The following is a 7,152-nucleotide window of genomic DNA, read 5'->3' as shown; positions in this document are numbered from 1 at the left end:
CTGCCAGCTAAGCTATGTACCTTCAGTCAGAAGTAAGGCAGAACCATCCGGGTAATTTGTTCTCTTGTTGTCTGGATGCAGACACAGTTACCATCTGCTGCTAACCCTCTACTTGAATCACAATGCCACGTGTACCTAAGGCACAGCCAGGCAGCAAATCCTGCAACTCGAGGTCAGGAGTTGCTTCATCTGCTGAATAGCAAAGGCTCAGTTGAGCCTGTTCAACAGCATTCCCTCAACATTCAACTGAAACTCCTTTCCAAACTTCAAGATTTCAGTAGGACCTTATAATTTTTCACATAGCAGTAAGATATAATTTATTTTTCTGGTCCCTCAGACACATGGAAAATCAGTGAAAACTTGAACAGAAAATAGCAGCTGGAGAAGAAAGAAGTTGGAGCTTCTTTACAAGGAGTCTCTGGCTAAGTGTGACTACTCATATTAATTACAGGGCTGGTGGCTCTTTTCTCAATCTGTGCTGACTGTGATGGCAGCAAAGATTTATAGTTTATGTATCTTTTTGCCTCACCTGTTATATTAAGATGTAATTCAGGTGGTAGACAGCATGATAAAACTCAGCTTACCAATAAAGGAGGATAAAACAGATTCAATTTTTTGATGTGGCTCAATTTTGGCTCAAAATCAGATAATTTATGACTCAGCTTAACTAAAAATGACAAACTCTCAGATTTCCTATAGGGCATAAAAGTAACCGTCATCTAGTACTGACAGGGTCCACAGGGTTCAAACCTGAATTTTGAGGTATTTATCTATATCTATGTAGATAGATACATAGATAGACAGATATAGATGTGATAGATAGATGATAGATGTGTGTGTGTGTGTATACACACTGTGTAAGACAGAAAGAAAATGCATGATTGCATCATTAAGAGGAATTTCATTTTTTTCTTCCTAAGATATATTTGTAAATGCATTATTGTAAATAAAGATGTGGAGACGGAGAGTCTTCTCCTAAGACTTTTACAAAGATTTCTGGGGCTTTTTGAATGTAGCAAAAATACCCATAGCCTCTGGATGACTTTGAACAATTTTTTATTTTTTTTTTCTGTTTTTCCCATTTTAAAATAGGGGAAATGGTACTGTCTGTGTTTGCAAAGCATGTGTGTGTGCACCCACTAAGGTGGAAGGTATTTGTATCACTGGGATAACCACTTTGCTGAGCCTTAGCCTTACCAGCTCTGGGTAACACAGCTGTTGCTGTCTCACACTGGTGGAAGCCAGTGCATTCTGCTAATAGTACTGAACAAAAGTCTGCAGGAAGAGATTATGACAATGGCATGGCTGAGCAGGAAGCACTGGAACAAATCCTGTGTGGTGACCATGTAAGCAGTCAGGCAGAAACAGAAGCCAGACAGCAATCCTGGGGATTTCAAGGTCCATTTCAGCAGTTCCAGGTAGTTCAGGCAGCTTAGATGGATGTCAGAGCTGGTTCTCTCTGAGGAGGGGTCGCAGCTGCTGCAGCACCCATAGCTGAGCACAGCCCTGGAGCAGGGCCTTGGCCAGCTGCACCAGCAGTGTGGGCAGCAGCTTCAGCAGCCAGTGGGGCTTGTCCCAGAGCAAGACTTGCAGCTCGGGGCAGACTGGCAAATTATGGCTGTCAGTGGGATGTTTGCTACTGTGGAGTGATGTGCTGGATTCTTAGCAGTCTTCATTTACTGACTCTCACTCATGCTAACTCTGCCTCTTGGCGTGATACCTGATCCAGGTTGTCCCTTCTCCTTATGATCTTTTTGTCCTTCTTCTCCTTCTCTCCACAGGCAGGACTTAACCCTTGACTGAGTTTTGTGGGTTGCCTCAGTATGGTTTTCATTTCTGCAATTTCATGACAACCATAGATCCCTGTAGCCTGGTGGTGAAGAGGATTTTCACTGCATTTTACCATTGCACAATTCCATCAGCAAACAGAGATCTGCACCACAGAAACTGATGTGAGGAAAGGAGACCTAATACAAATTAATTATATTGTTAGGCTAAGCATTATTTGTTTCATATTTGCTTAAGCCTTTCCTTTGAATTTTAACTTTGCAATTCAATTTCAAGCCATGAAAAACTGATTTTTGTAATGTATTCAAAAGCAAATAAGTAAATAAGCTTTGAAGTAATGAAGGCAGGAAAAAATAGCTTTATTTTATTTCCAACTTCTCAGGGAAAATTGAATATTTCCTATTCAAAACTCCAAGTTTTATAGCTTTTAATTATGACAAGATAAAATGCCATATTTTTCTTATATATATATTATATTTATATATAATATATATAAATATAATATATATATCTTATATATATATTTCTTAAAAAATATATTCCAAAACAGAGTGATCATAGTAGCGATGAAAGTGAAGGGGGAATGTTGCACGTAATACAAATCAAAGTTAACTATCCACTTATTAGAACCTGAAGAAATTTTCTTGTAGATAGCTCTATTTACCTGTGGTTGTTATCAGTGCAACCCAACATCCTTATTTAACCATATCTACCCACACTTCCAAATGGTCTGTAGTGGTAGTAGATGTGATGTAGATAAACTACAGATAAACTGTGAAGAGCAATGCTAATTTTGGAGGAGATTTTATCTGTGTCTGCAGAGACTCAAAGGCTCTCCTTGTGAGTCCCTTTCCCTATTCCTGAAAATGATCATCAAAAATTATATTTCAGACACTTTAAAAAAAAAAATGTTTATGTACTATTTTATTTTATGTATTTATTTATTTATGTATTTTATGTATTTATATATTTATTTTATGTACTATTTTTTATTTGGTTTCAGTGTTATTGGTACTGGACTGTCCACTGCACGATATCTATTTTATAAAATCCTTGGAAAAACACTACTGCCATCAGCAATAGCTACAAGATTTCCTGGTTTCCTGGGCCAGACTTAGCTTGCTGATGGATCCTCACCACCAGTCTTCAGCTCCTGTTTGGCTTGGCAGTTTGGCTGTTTCACACATAACCCCCCCCCACCCGAGTCACCTACAAAACCCAGTCATTTCCTCACCACCCTGGCTACAACATCTGCTGGCTCCTCACATTTCTGCCTGCTATTTCTATTCTGTCATCCTCTTTGATAATTTAATGTCCTGCTTTCTCAGCTCAGCCACTGGCAGGGGCCCACAGGCCCCACATTCCATCTGTGCTGGTGCATTATCCATACCATGAGAGCCTGAGTGGCCTGCCTTGCCAGCTGATGTGCATTCCCACGCTCACCAGTCACCTGAAGGACACAGGCACTGACTGGTCAGCTCATCAGTCAAAGCTGTTTTCTGCAGGCAACCCTTCCAAACTTGTCATTGGAAAATTTGACTAAATTCAGAGAGATGCAGAAACAGAATGAGGCATCTCGGTTTCACTAAGGCATTCTTGCTATTCCCTTCTTATTTTGATTTTGTGTTTAACCCAGGATTTATTCTTCTTTATTCAGAAATAAGGAAATATTGTTGTCTTATGTTCTAAATCATCAGTCCTGAAATAATTACAGACTACCCAGCTGCTGGCACTAGCACCTCCAGTGAGATATTTCTGAAGATTGGTTAGGATTACCCTAAAATTTGGAGGTATTTTCCTTCTCTACTCCCAGCAACATGCTCAAACATTCAGCTTTAAAAGCAGGTATCACAAAAAATCCCTTTATTTCTGTGCTTGTTATTCCCTGTTTGATAATTTTCCCTAAGATGTTTCTGCATTATTTTCCACATCTCATTAAACTGCTTCTAAACCTTTATTTTGCTTTGTGAGCAATCACAAAGTTGCGAATTCTCAAAGCTGCTACTCAGAAAACTATGCTCTTTAGCTTCCTTCAGCTTTCTTTATTTTTATTTTTTTTTATGGCTTGTGGGTTTATTCACACCTTTATAGAGTTTAAAAAAATAACCTAGACCCTATTCCGTGCTCTAAATCTTGAGACAAACATAGTTAATTTTGTATCAATGCAGCAATTTTATTTTCTCTTAAAATCTGAGCTTCTCTGTGGAAAAAATTAAGCACCAGCCCTGTAAAAGAAAGATTTGCCAAAAATGAACATTTACTTAAGATATATGATTTTTTCTTTTTTCTATATACACTGAAGGATCATTTAGAAGTCACTGTATACCTCTAAATTAGTCTTTACTAAATGAGACAATGGTTTTCAAATCTAATTCTTTGATATATCAGTGATATTTAGGCTTTGTTCATATAAATGGTATTCTAAGTCTGTAATTCAGAAAATTATCTGCTATTCTAGAGATAAATAGGGGTCATTTTACCCATCTCTATATTCTTATTTATCTCTATTTTTTGCTATGTATATATTTTCTCCTATTGCTAGACAAAGATAAGAGACTTTGACTTTTTTATACTGAGAGGAAAAAGATAAAGCTTCTTTTTAGGCCAAGAATACATTTGGCATTTTCCCTAATTTTCTTAAAATCAGGAAGTTCTCAGCTCTTTCCAGGGTACATATTTACCACCACCCCACCTCCCCCCAAGAAATGCTTAAAAATCACATAATTAGAGAATTATTTAGGGTAAAAAAACCTCTAAGGTCGTTGAGTCCCACTGTTGACCAAGCACTGCTGAGTCCACCACTAAAACCATGTCCATAAGTGTCACATCTACACACCTCTTAAACACCCTCAGCAATGGGGACTCCACCACTTCTCTGGGCAGCCTGTTCCAGTGCTTAACAGCTCTTTTCATGAAGAAACTTTTCCTGATATCTGATCTAAACCTTCTCTGGTACAACTTGAGGCCATTTTCTCTTGTCCAATTGCTTACTAGCAGCAAGAAGAGAACAATTCCAGCATGGCTATCCCCTCCCTTCAGGCAGTTGTAGAGGACAATAAGGCGTCCCTGAGCCTTTTCTCCAGACTAAACAAGCTCAGTTCCCTTAGCTGCTCCTCATTAGATCTGTGCTCCAGACCCTTCAGCAGCTTTGTTGCCTTCTCTGGACATGCTGCAGCACCTCACTGTCTTTCTGGAATGAGTGGCCCAGGACTGGACACAGGATCCAAGGTGCAGAGTAAAGACAGAGTGCTGAGTACAGGGGGATGACCACTGCTCAGCTCCTGCTGGCCACACTATTCCTGATAAAAGGCAGGATGCCATTGGCTTTCTTGATCACATTGATGGCTTTTTTTCCACCAGGCAGATTTTCAGATTCTCTGCCCCAAGCCTGCTGTCTTTATGACGCAAAAGGACCCAGTACTTTGTCTTGTTGAACCTCATAAAATTTGCTTTAGCCCATTGATCCAGCATGTCCTGATCCCATTGAAGTGCCTTTCTACTCTCCAGCAGATAAACATTCCCACCCAGACTAGTGTCATCTGCAAACTGACTGAGGGTGCACTCAATCTCCTCACTGAGATTCTCCACTGAGCCGTGGGGAACAGTACCTATGACGGGACATCAGCTGGATATAGCTCCATTCACCACCATTCCCTGGGCCCAACCATCCAGCCAAATTTTCCTGAGCAAACAGTACACCTGTCCAAGCCATGAGCAGCCAGTAGAATGCTGTGAGAGACAGTGACAAAGGCTTTTCTAAAGTCTAAGTATCAAAAAATGCTGAAGAAGTTTATATCTGTCGGAGCCAGAGAACTGATGTTTATGACCTACATACAGAAGTTGTGGGGAAGTCTTAATTATGGATATTTCACTTTTTCAGGTATCTTGGGAAAGATCACAACAAATCCTGAATTCTATCTACCACACGACAAAAAGATCTCATGACTGTTGGAAGAAAAAATATTTTCTCGGGGATTTTTTATCGACCGAAACAGAAAGATAAGAAATACAACACAGCAACACTCTTAAGTGATGTACCTTGGCAAGGCTGCTTTGACATATGGCAACTGTGTGTAGAGTCTCCATCAGCTCAACACAGACACACCTGGGACTTCTGACTCCTTGCCCAATAGTTGTGTCCAAGGGCTGGGCTTGGGGAAATCATACTGATTTATCTGATTGTTCTATCACTTTGTGGAGAGGTTTGAAAGTCCCAAATCTCCATTATCCTCCCTGTTGTATTCAATCAAATAAAGCTTCTTCCAACAAGAATAATTTCACCTTCCTTTTCTTTTTGAAGAATCCAGTGCATTTTTGAATGCTGTAGAAACTATAACAGACCAACCACTTAGATATATCTCCTTAGTTGCTTGCCAATCTTGTACAGCAATCATATCTCTGAAGATTAATGTCTAAAATTGAAATACTTCTCAGTAATTTTGGTCTGGACAGGTCCTGATTTTGTTAGGCTCTTCTGTTTCAAGTTTCTAGGTTATCACCTCTCCAGGCTCTATACAGTTATTTTATTTGCTTGATATATTGTAGGGAGGGAATTGACACTGAATTCAGGCTGAGAACAAATTTTTCTATAAATGTAATTTCATATTTTCAATTAATCTTTTGCTTCTTCTGTTTCTCAGCTGTGGTTTTAAAAGTAAGAGCTTGCAGGCTCCCCAGTAGTCATTCAATGAAATCATAAGCCTTTTTTTCTGTCAGAAGTCTGCTGCTGAGACACAACTTAAGCACTGCCTTTTGCTGTGAAAGGCAAGAACAGGAACTTGAAAATAGAACTCAAAGATAATACAAACATAATAAAGAAATACAAACATCGATGATCTTTATAAAAGGCAAAGGGAATAAAAAACCCGCAAAAATAGACACCTACTAAAACAATAAAGATATGCTATGGATTTAAACTTGACCTATCCCTTAAAGACAGAATATCTCTGCTATTCTAGAAATAAATAAGGGTCATTTTAAAGAAGTCTCTGCAAATTACAACAAAGGCTTTATTTCTCAGTCACCTAGTGAAGGAATGTCCATCTAAATGATGGAGTTTATCAACTCTCCAGTCATAACCAAGTGACACCTTCAGTTTGTCAGAGCAAAATTGTAGAGCCAGACAGCATGAAGAGGTTCTATTCTGTAGGTATTTTTCTCCATAGCCTGGGTGGGTAACTAAACCAGAATTTAAATACAAACAAACAAATAAAAAATTATTTTATTTTCTGGTAAAGGTTTGTAGAACACAATGAAACATTGTCTCTTTTGTTTATAGCATTTTGATCCTTATATATTTAAAATTTATAGTTATATATTTGCCTTTTGATCTTTATAGCCTTTTCAGAAGGCAAGTTGTGGGTA

The 7,152-nt window shown here is 38.7% G+C and overlaps 1 long non-coding RNA gene across 1 annotated transcript; it reads left to right on the top strand.

The window, feature by feature from the left end:
• Positions 1-1,863: 1,863 nt before the first annotated feature.
• LOC147654844 (uncharacterized) lies at positions 1,864-5,723 on the top strand. The gene is made up of 2 exons (XR_015283265.1): positions 1,864-1,952; positions 5,669-5,723. It is a non-coding gene; the product is annotated as an uncharacterized LOC147654844 (long non-coding RNA).
• Positions 5,724-7,152: the final 1,429 nt, after the last annotated feature.

The sequence above is a fragment of the Cyanistes caeruleus genome, chromosome 2 (assembly GCF_971803275.1).
Source record: "Cyanistes caeruleus chromosome 2, bCyaCae1.hap1.1, whole genome shotgun sequence".
In the NCBI taxonomy this organism is placed as follows: domain Eukaryota; kingdom Metazoa; phylum Chordata; class Aves; order Passeriformes; family Paridae; genus Cyanistes; species Cyanistes caeruleus.
This window is presented reverse-complemented; position numbering and strand designations above follow the sequence as displayed.